The sequence below is a fragment of the Silurus meridionalis genome, chromosome 18 (genome assembly GCF_014805685.1).
Source record: "Silurus meridionalis isolate SWU-2019-XX chromosome 18, ASM1480568v1, whole genome shotgun sequence".
NCBI classification, from domain to species: Eukaryota; Metazoa; Chordata; class Actinopteri; order Siluriformes; family Siluridae; genus Silurus; species Silurus meridionalis.
The window spans coordinates 10125985-10137832 of NC_060901.1; the positions used below are offsets into that span (position 1 = coordinate 10125985).

At 38.0% G+C, this 11848-nt stretch overlaps 1 non-coding gene across 1 annotated transcript; it reads right to left on the bottom strand.

Moving 5' to 3' along the window:
* Window positions 1–11360: 11360 nt before the first annotated feature.
* trnak-cuu lies at window positions 11361–11433 on the bottom strand. Its single transcript has one exon. It is a non-coding gene; the product is annotated as a tRNA-Lys (tRNA).
* Between the last annotated feature and the right edge of the window lie 415 nt (window positions 11434–11848).

Below are 11848 nucleotides of genomic sequence, written 5' to 3' on the forward strand. Positions count from 1 at the left end.
CTTCCATTGTACTTCAAACACGAAGCCTGCTGAAGACTGAATCCCCCTAAGCTTTTGGGGTTGGAAGAATTTTAGCCTCTTAACATTGAAGTCAGATGTTGAACTTGTCTCACCTGACAGACCATGAACAAAGAAGGAGCAGCATGTTCTTTTGAAAAAACTTAATAAATAAATAAATCGTCTGAAAAGAAAAGAGCCATGAATATTTGCTTTGTGCACATGTTTCCTGAGATGTGGGTTTGAATAAATCCCATAGTGCCTCTGAAACCCTCGAAATCATCCAAGCAGCGCTCGAAACACCAAATGCACAAAAGAACATCTTGCAAATATTGTATTTAACTTCTACAGCTAGTTTGCATTCCCAGGATATTTGGGAAAACCTCGGCTACATAAGCCTGAATAAAACATGTAGACAGACTTATTTCAGTGTTTCAGCTGATATAAAGCCTTATTGTGTTCATTTACATATAATGTTGTGCGGAAAAAAGGACAGATTTGTGGAATGTTCAACATCATGATGACTGATGATATTCACTGTACTTACATTTACAACATTTCGCAGACACACATCCACAGTCACCTACAGTTATCTCATTTATACGAGTGAACAGCCAGGGGTTAGTGAGGGGCCAAGGAGTGTCAGTATAGGTGGGCTGAGATCTGAACCCACAGCCTTCTGGTCCAAATTCCAAAATACAATGGCGAAGTTCTGGCAGTGTCATCTTGGAGTCATGAAGTCAGCTGTGTCATGAAAGGTCACTAAATAAAGGCACTCAATTATCGTCAATCAATCAATCAATCATAATTTATATAGCACCTACCATCTACCAGGTAGAACCTAGGTGCTGAACAAAGTGCAAGAAACAATGTGTAAAATAGTAATAAAATTTGAATTAACATAAAAGTAGTAAAATATACAATATCATAAAAGAATGAAGTAAATTGTAAGAAATTAAAACAGAAGAGAAATAAAATAAGCATTAAAACACATCAATTATAATTAACATCTCACCATGACACTTATTGTTAGCCTATAGCTATATGAGAGGGTAGTTTTGGGCACGAGGCTGCACACACAGTCACAGGGAGCACCAACCGTAATAGGTCAGTGTGCCAAAAGACATTGTCCTGTGTAGATCGGGAGCTGTGCAACTGGTGCTATTCTGAGCACGTCTGCAAATTAAAAATGGACAGCAAGAACAAAGAGCAAACCTGCCACAGAGACGTATGACATGATTCGGCAAGTTTACGGGCAAATCTGCAATGATTTTTGTTCGAGATGTTTTGAGTGGCACGCATGCTTCAAGAGTGGAAAAACATGGCTGGAAGACGATGAGAGATCAGGAAAACCTTTAATGCTCAACCCCCAAAAATGTCGAAACCATACAGCAACTTCTGCATGATGATCGTTTGAGAACTATCCACAACATTGCTGCCATTGTCAGTGTGTCATAAGGAACAGGCCATGCAATCCTCACGTGATTTGACATGTGATCTCACGTGTTGCTGCCAAGTTTATTCCCAGCCTGCCAACCCAGAGGCAGAAGGAACACTTTGTCGAAGAAAAAAAAAAGATCTAAAAAGAACTCCATCAGCATGCCAGGGGTTTACGGGTACGAGCCCGAGACGAAGCAATAGTCTTCACATTTGAAGAGCCCATAAGAATATTTGAAGAGCTTCACAACCGAAAAGGTGAGGCAGGTCCGCAGCTTGACCAAGTGCATGCTCATCAAAACTTTTTGATACCACAGATTCAGTGCTCAGGACTCAACCTGCAGATACAAAGTCAGTTGTCATAACAGTTTTAATCGACCTGTAGTTATAAGATCAACTGGCATGGCACAATCTTTATAACTGCATAGACTTGTCACACACTTGGTGTATTAATTGCTATGAACACTACTCTCAAATAAAACATTTCCCTATGCTTGCAGTATATGTTTGTGATATACTCTGGCTCTATTTCTGTTTAATGCTGTAGAACACACAGCTCTCAAGGACACCCAGTCACCTTGAGAACCCTGTAAACAGCAATGTGTATGCATGATGTGTGCCTTTGGCATGGTGGGTGCCCCAGTGGCATGCTGAGCGAGCAGGGTTATTTTAGATTTTAGGTACAACCTCTCTATATTCACATCATTAGTGCAACCTTTATTATTTTACTGCATGCTCCTGACTGCTTTATGTTAGCTAATCCAAAAACAACAAGAGACTTTCTCTCTCCTGGTTTCGTTCCTTATCAAGAGCTACTCCCTGATTTTCTCTGCAATTAGTAGTCTGTAAGGCCTTTATTCAGTCAATTTAATCAATGCTCATGTTCCTCACTCTTACACTCTCCGCCAGAGCATGGGAAGTGTGGATGAAATGGGCCCGAGTTCTAATTGCACAGGCAGGCAATGAGGAACCACAGGCCCATCTCCTTAATTAAGCACTCATCAAGCTAAATCAATCCACTTTGCTCTCCCACCACTCCTGCACCACCTCACTGTCTCATTCCATCCACTAAATCAATACCACACTCACCTAAGGTCACTTAACTCCTCTTTCTTGGCATGCTTCTTACTGCTTGGAACAATGTTACTTTATGACACCATCTTTGTGGCTCTTCTAATTGATATATTTTTGCCGGTAATGGAAATAGCACATTTTTTAATAGCCAATTTTCAGTCCATGCATTAAAGTTGCTTTCCTTAATTCAGCTATGTCTCAGTACATTATTGAAACCAACACATTGATTAAAGCTGGGATTTTTGGCATCATATGCCCAATTTGGATCAGTGTGTTGTTTCTGCCTGCTTAACTTTTCATCAACTTTTAGGGTTAATTAACCCCAAAGAAAAGTGTGCATGCAGGCTTGGTTAACCACAGATGCTTTATCAGTTTGTTCTGGGCTCTGATTACTGCAATCTTATCAGAAGTGGGTTTTTTCCTTACCTCAGTTAAAAGTTGATTAAGCTATAGAGTCAGTCTGAGTGCATGCTGATGATCTGGGTCTCAGCAAGCTTGGAGGCAAAGCAGACCCAAACCCAGCTCTAGTTTTCTTCGTTACTGCAGAGATAAAGGCAGTGTGTCTTTTGCGCAGCTCTAAACTCTGGGTCATGCGCCCTCTCCATCTGTCTCTGGGAGCCATTGGGAGCTGATAGTGCAGCCTTTTGGCACGCAGCAGCTGCTGGCCTTCTTTTTCACTCATAGCCACCAACTGTGGGGCCTGAAATATTTACTGAGGGCCGCTCTGAGAAGGATCCTGTTCTATTTTTTTGGTACCATTAGCTGCTTTTACTTACCATTTATTAAATTGGATAGCATTCTGTGGTTGTCAGCAATTATTTTGTGCAAGGAAAAGTTTTATTCTGCTTTTTGCTTTAAGATTTGCTCTTATAAGTAAATTGATTGCTTAAAGCACTAGGAAAAGACAGGGTGAGTAGAGAGCGTACTGTTTCCTGTGAAATCCTGTCTATATTATTGCTGTATTTTGCTGCCACAGAGCTCTATAGCTTAAGCGCCATTCATGATGTTCTTTTTTTATTTATCAGGGTAGACGACACACTTTAAAATTGCTGCTGTAAATGGAAAGCACTTTGGTTGTATAAATTCTCAACATTTTCTAAGATTGACTACTGACTGTTTTGTTAAAAAATAAATAAAAGCACAGGTTAACATTAAGTGAACAGAGTGCCATCATAATGTTTACGAACTGAACAAATCCAGATCTAAGTAGGTAAGAAAAAAATCTTAAGATGGACAGGGAAAAAAAAGCCTGTGGATAAAGATACCCCTGCTGCATTGATCTACACTATCCGAGCATCTGGAGTCAGCGTGGGGTGTAGGTTAAGGTCTGGAGCAAAGGGGTTGCAATTAAAGTCATCATTGACAAATGTTAATTAGACGTAGGCTTCATTGATTGCTCGGAAAGATCAAGACCAAACATCCACACTGTCTATCAGCAGAACCAGGCATGGCACTTCAACTACATCGTGTTTGCTAAGTGTCTTGTAAAAAAAAAGGCAGTTCCAACCTTTCTTTACTTGCTAGTGTGCATTTTTCTGTCAACCAACCAGAGGTTTATTAACCCAGACAGAAACGATGTAATTACCTTCTTAGGTGTGATTTGTTGCATTGCTACTCCTATCCTTCCTAGTGTTACATTTAATGCGCTCTTATGGAATGCTTTTGTTGCTTTTTGCTCCATGCACTCCACTGCTTAGTGCTCAAGGCTATTGCAGGTGGTGCCTTTACATCCTGCACCACTGCTGGTATCATGCCATGGAGTCAGCCACCATGACCAATAATGTATTCTGTCACATCCTGGCTGATGTAGACTCTCCTCGTGTATGGAATGAAATGTAATGCACTTAAGTGGAGCTGTCGTGCCGCAATAAACAACGTCACCAAAAATGCCATATTCACAATAGATACTGATGATATGAGGATGCTTCTTGGCAGGACCATTAAAGAAGATGACTGGGCTGCAAAAAAAGATTAGCTAGTGTACCATAATAATGACCTGAGAAAGAAGAAAGCAGGTGACACCCTTTAATCTGTACATTTAATAATGGGTAGATTTTAGAGCAAATCATAGCACTTTTTAAACCCTAAATTCTGATGATTATTTTATATCACTTGCATTTGAGTATTTGCACTGATAATGACTATCATCTAAAATGAGATGCTAAAAGTATTTATATCTATATATGTATACCTCCTGTATCTCATATAAATGTTTAGTTCATATTTAAAAATCCAGTTACCAGATTAAACATATTCTGTCTGCTGATTTGGTGAAGATGATTCATGTGTTTGTGTCATGTTGCCCTTGTGTGTCTCAGTCAGACCTCTTTAACATGTCTACCAATCTTACCTAATCTCCACATGCCTGCTGGCCACCTGAGCTCCTCTGATCAGCTTCTTTGTACTGTTCCTTGCCCTCACTTTGGACAAATAATCAAGGATTTGCATTTTCCATCCCTAGACTTCGCAACGGATCGCCTGTTGACATATAGGATGAATTTCCCACTTCCATTTGTAAATCAAAACACGGGCCTTTTTAGAAAATGAGGAACATGCTGGAAATTTATGTTATTTAGATTATATAGCCAAGGTTTATGGCTCTGTGCATTTATGCTAATATTTGTTTTTTGGAAGAAGCAGTGTTTTTTGGCTGCGCTGCAGAGATCATTTTAGACTTATATACTTATAGATGTATATATATTTATATACATATAAATATAGTTTATATTTATATTCTAAATGGTCTGTCAGAAATCTCCATACATTGGGAGATACATTTTTTTTTTAGAATGAATGATCTTAAAATAATTATTTTTTATTTTAATATCTATAATATACAATTATTCAGACATTCTGTAAGAATGCCTTTGACAAAAGAAGGACATACTGAGTTCATTCTCATAGCTGGATTGGGAAGCTGCCACAAGGTTGCAATAGATTTTAAGAAGAGACAGAGTCAAAACATTACACACAGCACTCACACCGAACTTATTAACAAATTCAAAAAGACCAGAATGTTGTGTTGCAGACCAGCCGGGAAGTGGGCGTCCATGAACATCCACTGACGAAGATACAACCAACCTGGTGCTGCCATGCATATTCCCCTGTGTATGGAGACTTCTGGGAAACCCTGTTTATATATAATGCTCCTGTTACGTAAGTATAACAATGTACCGAAATAAATTAAATCAACTAAACTGATTCCTAGTGGATGGTGGATATATTTCTAGCTTACTGGCTTGTTGAAGTTGTTTGTGTTGAAGATTGTAGCATGTTGAAGCACACACTGTGTGATGTAGGTGGGAACCGCTGGCTCTTATCACTTTCTGAGTGTCACAGTCTGAACACAGTTCCACATTTCATATAACTGAGCCACATAATTATGTGTATTTGGCTCCTTCTGTGTATTGAGCTGTCCAATGTAAGAAAAGCTAATTTTAGGTTTGGACCATCGATGTTTGTCTTTGATTCCCAATGAGTGTTCTAAGCAAAACACGATGAATCCAAAAACTCTGAAATGAGTGTAACTGCTGAGGTTTTTGTAATATAAAGACCAGCCCTAAAGGGTTTTTCAAAGATATTTAAACCCTTTAGAAATAACAATAATACGTTTGGAAATGTATCTTCTAACGCTCGCCTTTCTTTCATCTCTTCCCTTCTCCTTTGCTGTGTGATGAAATGCAGTGTGAAAAAAAAATTGTTTTGTAGGTTTGTGAACTGTGTATTCTGTTGTACTGGATAGTGAGAAAGCAGCATTATCTGACATCCACCATGTTCTCTCAGCTCTAACACGTCAAGTCTGTGCATATTAAGCGTGTTATTAAAAATCACTTTTGCATTTAAACCTTTGTGCACCAATAAACACTGTGATAATGATGCGAACGCTTTGAATGGTAAACTTCTCGCGTATTTTTGAAAAGGAATCTTGCATGGTGTTGCAAGAGAATAACTCGTAATGATGTCGAGTTGAATAGATGGGGGTTTACATTTATGGGATGAAAATACCTTTCCAGGTGGAGACGAGATTGAATTTCAAAGAAGAAAAAGAAATTGCGTCATAAATGCACACAAAAAAAAATCAATTTTAATATTGAATTTTAAATGTTCCATTATCTGCCATATTCAGAATAAAAGTCTGATAAGTCTGATTTGGCCCAGAAATAAAATAAAACTTCCACTGTCATTATTTCATTTCTGCCTTATGCATTACTTCACTTTCCTAAATCACTTGGATTTATAAAAAAAAAAAAAAAAAAAAAAAAAAAAAACCCTAGGAGATTTAGATCTTGTTTAAGCAGTGAAGTGAGGGCTCACTTGCCTTCTGACTATTCATGCTCATTTCTCTGTATGCAAATCACATACAATTATTACAATTAAATAAGACAATGAGGAGTTCAAGGACCTCAAGGAATTTGAATTTGGTTACATTATTTTGTCTAAATGTACCGCATTTTTCTGACTATAAGCCGCTACTTTTTTCCCACGTTATGAACCCCGCGGCTTAAACAACGAAGTAGCTAATTTATGAATTTTTCCTGGGTTTTTACCGGTTTCACAAACTTTAAGCCAAAAAACTGAGCCCCATAACATTAGACCAATAAATTTTGGAACGGAAACGAAAAAACGCACCTCACCTGTGTTCTGAGCTGCATGGCATCGGGAGAAAAAGTTTTTTCAAGCATGCGACAATGCCAAAAGATAAACTCTCGAGAGAAATAGTTGTGAAAGGAAGGAGGAAGACAGTGAACAATGACTTACTTGGTCGGCTACTGTTTAGATACAAGCCGTTGTAACGTGTTGAGTCTGGGTGAAGGGAGAGCTCGCTAACTCCAGTTGCAACAGAAATCATATAAGCACAGACAGGTTTCCAAAACTCGTGCTTTTTTATTTTTCTTGGCAACAGCGTTACGGGTTAGTCAAAGAAACTTAGAAATGAGCATCAGAAAATAATAAGGACATATTCTCGTCTTGAACACACGCAGTAATAGCAGAAAAATGCAGTGGCATGCTATTCAAAAATACCGCTATGCTCCTAAAGGAAGCGCAACATATTTCACCCGTTACACCATGTGTAACGTGTCTTTCATTAAAGCCTGTGTAAAGTTCATTAGTGTAGACACTGCGGCTTATTTATGTTGAAAATAAAAATATTTGTAAAATTCAGTGGGTGCGGCTTATATATGGGTGCGCTTAATAGTCCGGAAATAACGGTGTATAAATGTGTAAGTAGATACCCCAGGATTTTAAAAAGGCATTAAGTATTCCTGTTTGTTGCTTTAAATGGCCCTGTCATGCTGGTTTATTTCCCCCATCTTTAACACATAACAGATTGTTGCAGTGTATACAGTTAAAAAACAAGACATTTCACATTACCAGTATCAGCTGCCAGTTCTATGTGCCATGTTTTATAAAGCATGTGTGTCCCAGTGTGAAAAAAAGCATCATGGGGGTCCAGTGGTGCTGCTGACTGTGAGGCATGTTTTCTGCTAGCGTGACTGGAGGTGCTAGCCAATGCCATCGCACTTGATTCGTACAGGGGCTACAGTGAAAGAAAGGCCCAATACACCATAACACTGTTGACAAAAATATAGATATGCTTACCACACCAGAAATGAGACAGTACGAGATCAGTTGCCAGGCAAACATGCATGCTGTCAAGTTTTTTTCTTTTTTTCGCAGCTTCCTGCTGTGTATTATCATGTGTCTTGTCTGAATGGTGCAGGGGCTCCGTAAATACATCTGAATATAGAGGAATGCATCCGCACATCTGAACTCGCCTAAACATTACTAAGAAAAGTCTTTGAGCACTGTACCCTGATGGTAATTTTCCAGCTGCTTCTTTTTCCCAGCTGTGCTTAGCAACCGAGCCAGCAAGCGTTGTGAAACAAAGGGGCCACTTAGCTATTCGCACGTATCGGAACAGCGTAATTGCGCTTCGTTCGGCAGTCCTGATTGGCATTGACTTTTATAATAGTAGCTATGTACATATGCGTGGACAGAAAGCATCTAAAGCCGGCCCAGCATAATTATTTCCATTGTGAGAGACGAGAATGGATGCTCGCTTGCATTTGTGTTCTAAATAGTGGTCTCAATGCTCTTGATACCGGAAATATCACATGGAACATATTCACTAACGGTTCATCTCGTTCCCTAATCCTTTCAACTGCAATCTGATTTGAAGTCATGCCAGTTTCTTCTTTCTTTTTGTGAAAAATCGCACCCTAAAGAACAGGCCTAAAAATAACAAATCACTTTCATCCCTGCCCTAAAGATCTGGTGGCACATCTTTATCATTAGAACACAGCAGACTAAAGAATGGCAGCGCAGTGCGCATTGGTCTTCAGTAAAGGCTAATGTGGAGAGATAAGGCTTCGTCTGCACCATACAAACACTGTGACCCAAATATAAAAGACATGTTTGTTTTAATTACTTCTGACAAGGGAAAAGAGGTGCCTCTGATCCAAACAAACTTCCATTACCGTCTTTAATCATTCAGCATTCAACGTCATAAATGTGATTAATTTCAGACATTTTCTATACGCCACAAGTTTGCTTTTAAACCATAGATTTTTGCTCTAAAATAATATTCAGCATATTTAAGATATAATTATTATATTCAATACAATTTTTGCACTTTTTAATAAAAGTGCCATTTATTGATTCTCACAGCCTGTTATCACTAAGACTACCACTAATTATGTATATTTATGTATAACATATATTCATGAAACAATTATTCTGTAGTGGAATGATATTCTTAAATCTGATTGGGTAAAATATATTGACTTTACTGTTTTAGCAGCTCTGACAGTATAGAGCCCATTGCAGGGCAATTCTAAGCTTTGAATTAACGCACTTGCTCTAATTCTTTTCTGCAAGGAGACATTTATTTATCTGTGAGGAGACGTGTATTATTTCCAGACTTAGTCTTTAGTGTCAGCACTTTGTAAAACTAAAAGTTAATGTCTTCCTATATGTGGAAGTCCTCATAGTGGACTTTTTTTTGTGAAATTCTAACCTCCAAATAGAACAAGAGACAGTTGAGTAAATGCTTATAATGTTCTAACACAAGTCCTAACAGTAAGTTTTTCTTCTAAACTAAGGGTCCAATCTTAGAAAAGGTGGTTTTGGGTGCAGGTTTTTATTCCAACCAATCACAAGCAACATTATACAGTTGGTAATTATACAGTTGGAATCAGGTGTGGCTTCTGCTTGATTGGAATGAAAACTGTAAGAAAAGCCTATCACACTTCTTTTCAAGTTGTATGTTTAATGTCCTACCATGTCTAATATAAAGCTGCATTTAATGTTTAATTATGATTTCTCATTTAAAGTCAAAATAGCATTTTATAGAGTATATTTCACTTCAGTTAAAAGCATGCGCAGTAGTTTGCACTGTACAATACAGGAGCAAAACACTTTTAAAAACTGCAGTTTTTTCACTGCTCTGATAAAGAAATTAGTTTCTCAGTGTTGCAGCAGTGGCTTATATACAAATAAAAAACACATCCCATTTAGGACAGAATATATTGAAGATGACAGAAATAAGAAAATCAGGAATAATGTTTTTATTATATTATTATCCTTTCCCTGTATTTTAATCCTATTGATACAGCAGCACCATATAAATATAGTCATTTTCCCAGAATATACTTTTATAGTCTGATTTGCACTTTACAGTCTTATTAAATAAAAATCCACATACACACTGCTTCATCGTGATTATACAGGTGAATGATCTAATTAACAGCAAGGAAAAAGCACACGGGAACTCTAAGTTTCTCAAGCAGACTAAGGCTACAACCACTGCTCTCCTTCCCTGTGCTGCACTGAGCAGAAGCTGAACACTCATTAAACCTCTCGAATCAAACCTTCTAATGTTAACAACAATCTATGTGCAGAAATGTCACAAGCAGTGTGATGCTTTACTGTATCACATGATGAGTGACACATGACATAATGTATAAAAAAACAGAGAAATTAGTCAGGCAGGATTTTTCACCGAGTCTATTACTGTTACAGATACACACAGGTGTGTAGCCTGATTGACAGTCATTTTTTAATCTCATTTGCACCTTTCCATTTAGATATTCTCCAGACTCACAATTCAGTCTTGCAGTATGACTATGAAGGTGAATTTACTAATTAGTAGCAAGGTTGAGAGCGAAAAAAAATTTTAGGAAATGAATCACAATGAAACACATGGTCAAGATCTTGATCCCAAATCATGTCATGTGCAACATGGCAAGAAACCAGAATAATTAGGCAGGTGCAATTAACAAGTCTAAGATATTAGGAGAAAAATGTTCTCCTTATTATGAGCATAAGCTTCCCAGTGTATTGAATCTGCCTTAAACATTATTATATAGACAAAATTATTGGGACACCTCACATTTCTTCCCTAAACTGTTACCAAATAATTGGAGGTACACTATTGTATAGGATGTCTTTGGATGTGGTAGCATTCAAAATTTCAAGTCCCAAATCTGTTCCAGCATGACAATGCCCCTGTGCACGAAGAGATTCATAAAGATATGCTTTACATAAGATAAGATAAGATAAGATAAGATAAGATAAGATAAGATATACCTTTATTCATCCCACAGTGGGGAAATTTATTTGTTACAGCAGCAAAGGAAAGAAATAAAAAAAATAATTTAAAAAAATAATAATAAATTCAAATATATAAAATAATATAAAACTTTCTTTCGGCTTCTCCCGTTAGGAGTCGCCACAGCGGATCCTCCGCACGTTTTGATTTGGCACATGTTTTTACGCTGGATGCCCTTCCTAACGCAACCCTCCCCAATTTATCCGGGCTTGGGACCGGCACTGAGAGTGGCTGGGGATGGTTCCCTGACCGGGAATCGAACCCGGGTCGCAGCAGTAAGAGTGCTGCATCTTAACCACTAGACCACCAGGGGACCAAATAGATAAAATAATATACACATACTATAATATACAGTATATACATTGCAAAAAAGTACGCATTGCAAGAGTGGCCTGATATAGATCTCTGGCCTCAACCCTATTGTACAACTTTGGGATGAATTGTAATACAGACTGCACTCCAGGCCTCCTCATCCTACATCAGTACCTGATTTTATTATCTGACTTTACTCTCCACAAATGTGCTGTATAGTATAGTGCATCCTTCATAACTAGTCCTGCTGTTGAGGTTCTTGTGCTCGACATCTACAAGTGACTACATCTACTATTCGAAATTGTATGTTCAAAGGTTTAGTAAACTAGATTTAGTTTTGGTTTCATGCTACTTTATTGTACAGTTTGGGAAAAATAACAATACTCATAGGCATTGCTGTTGTTTAGTGCATTGTAC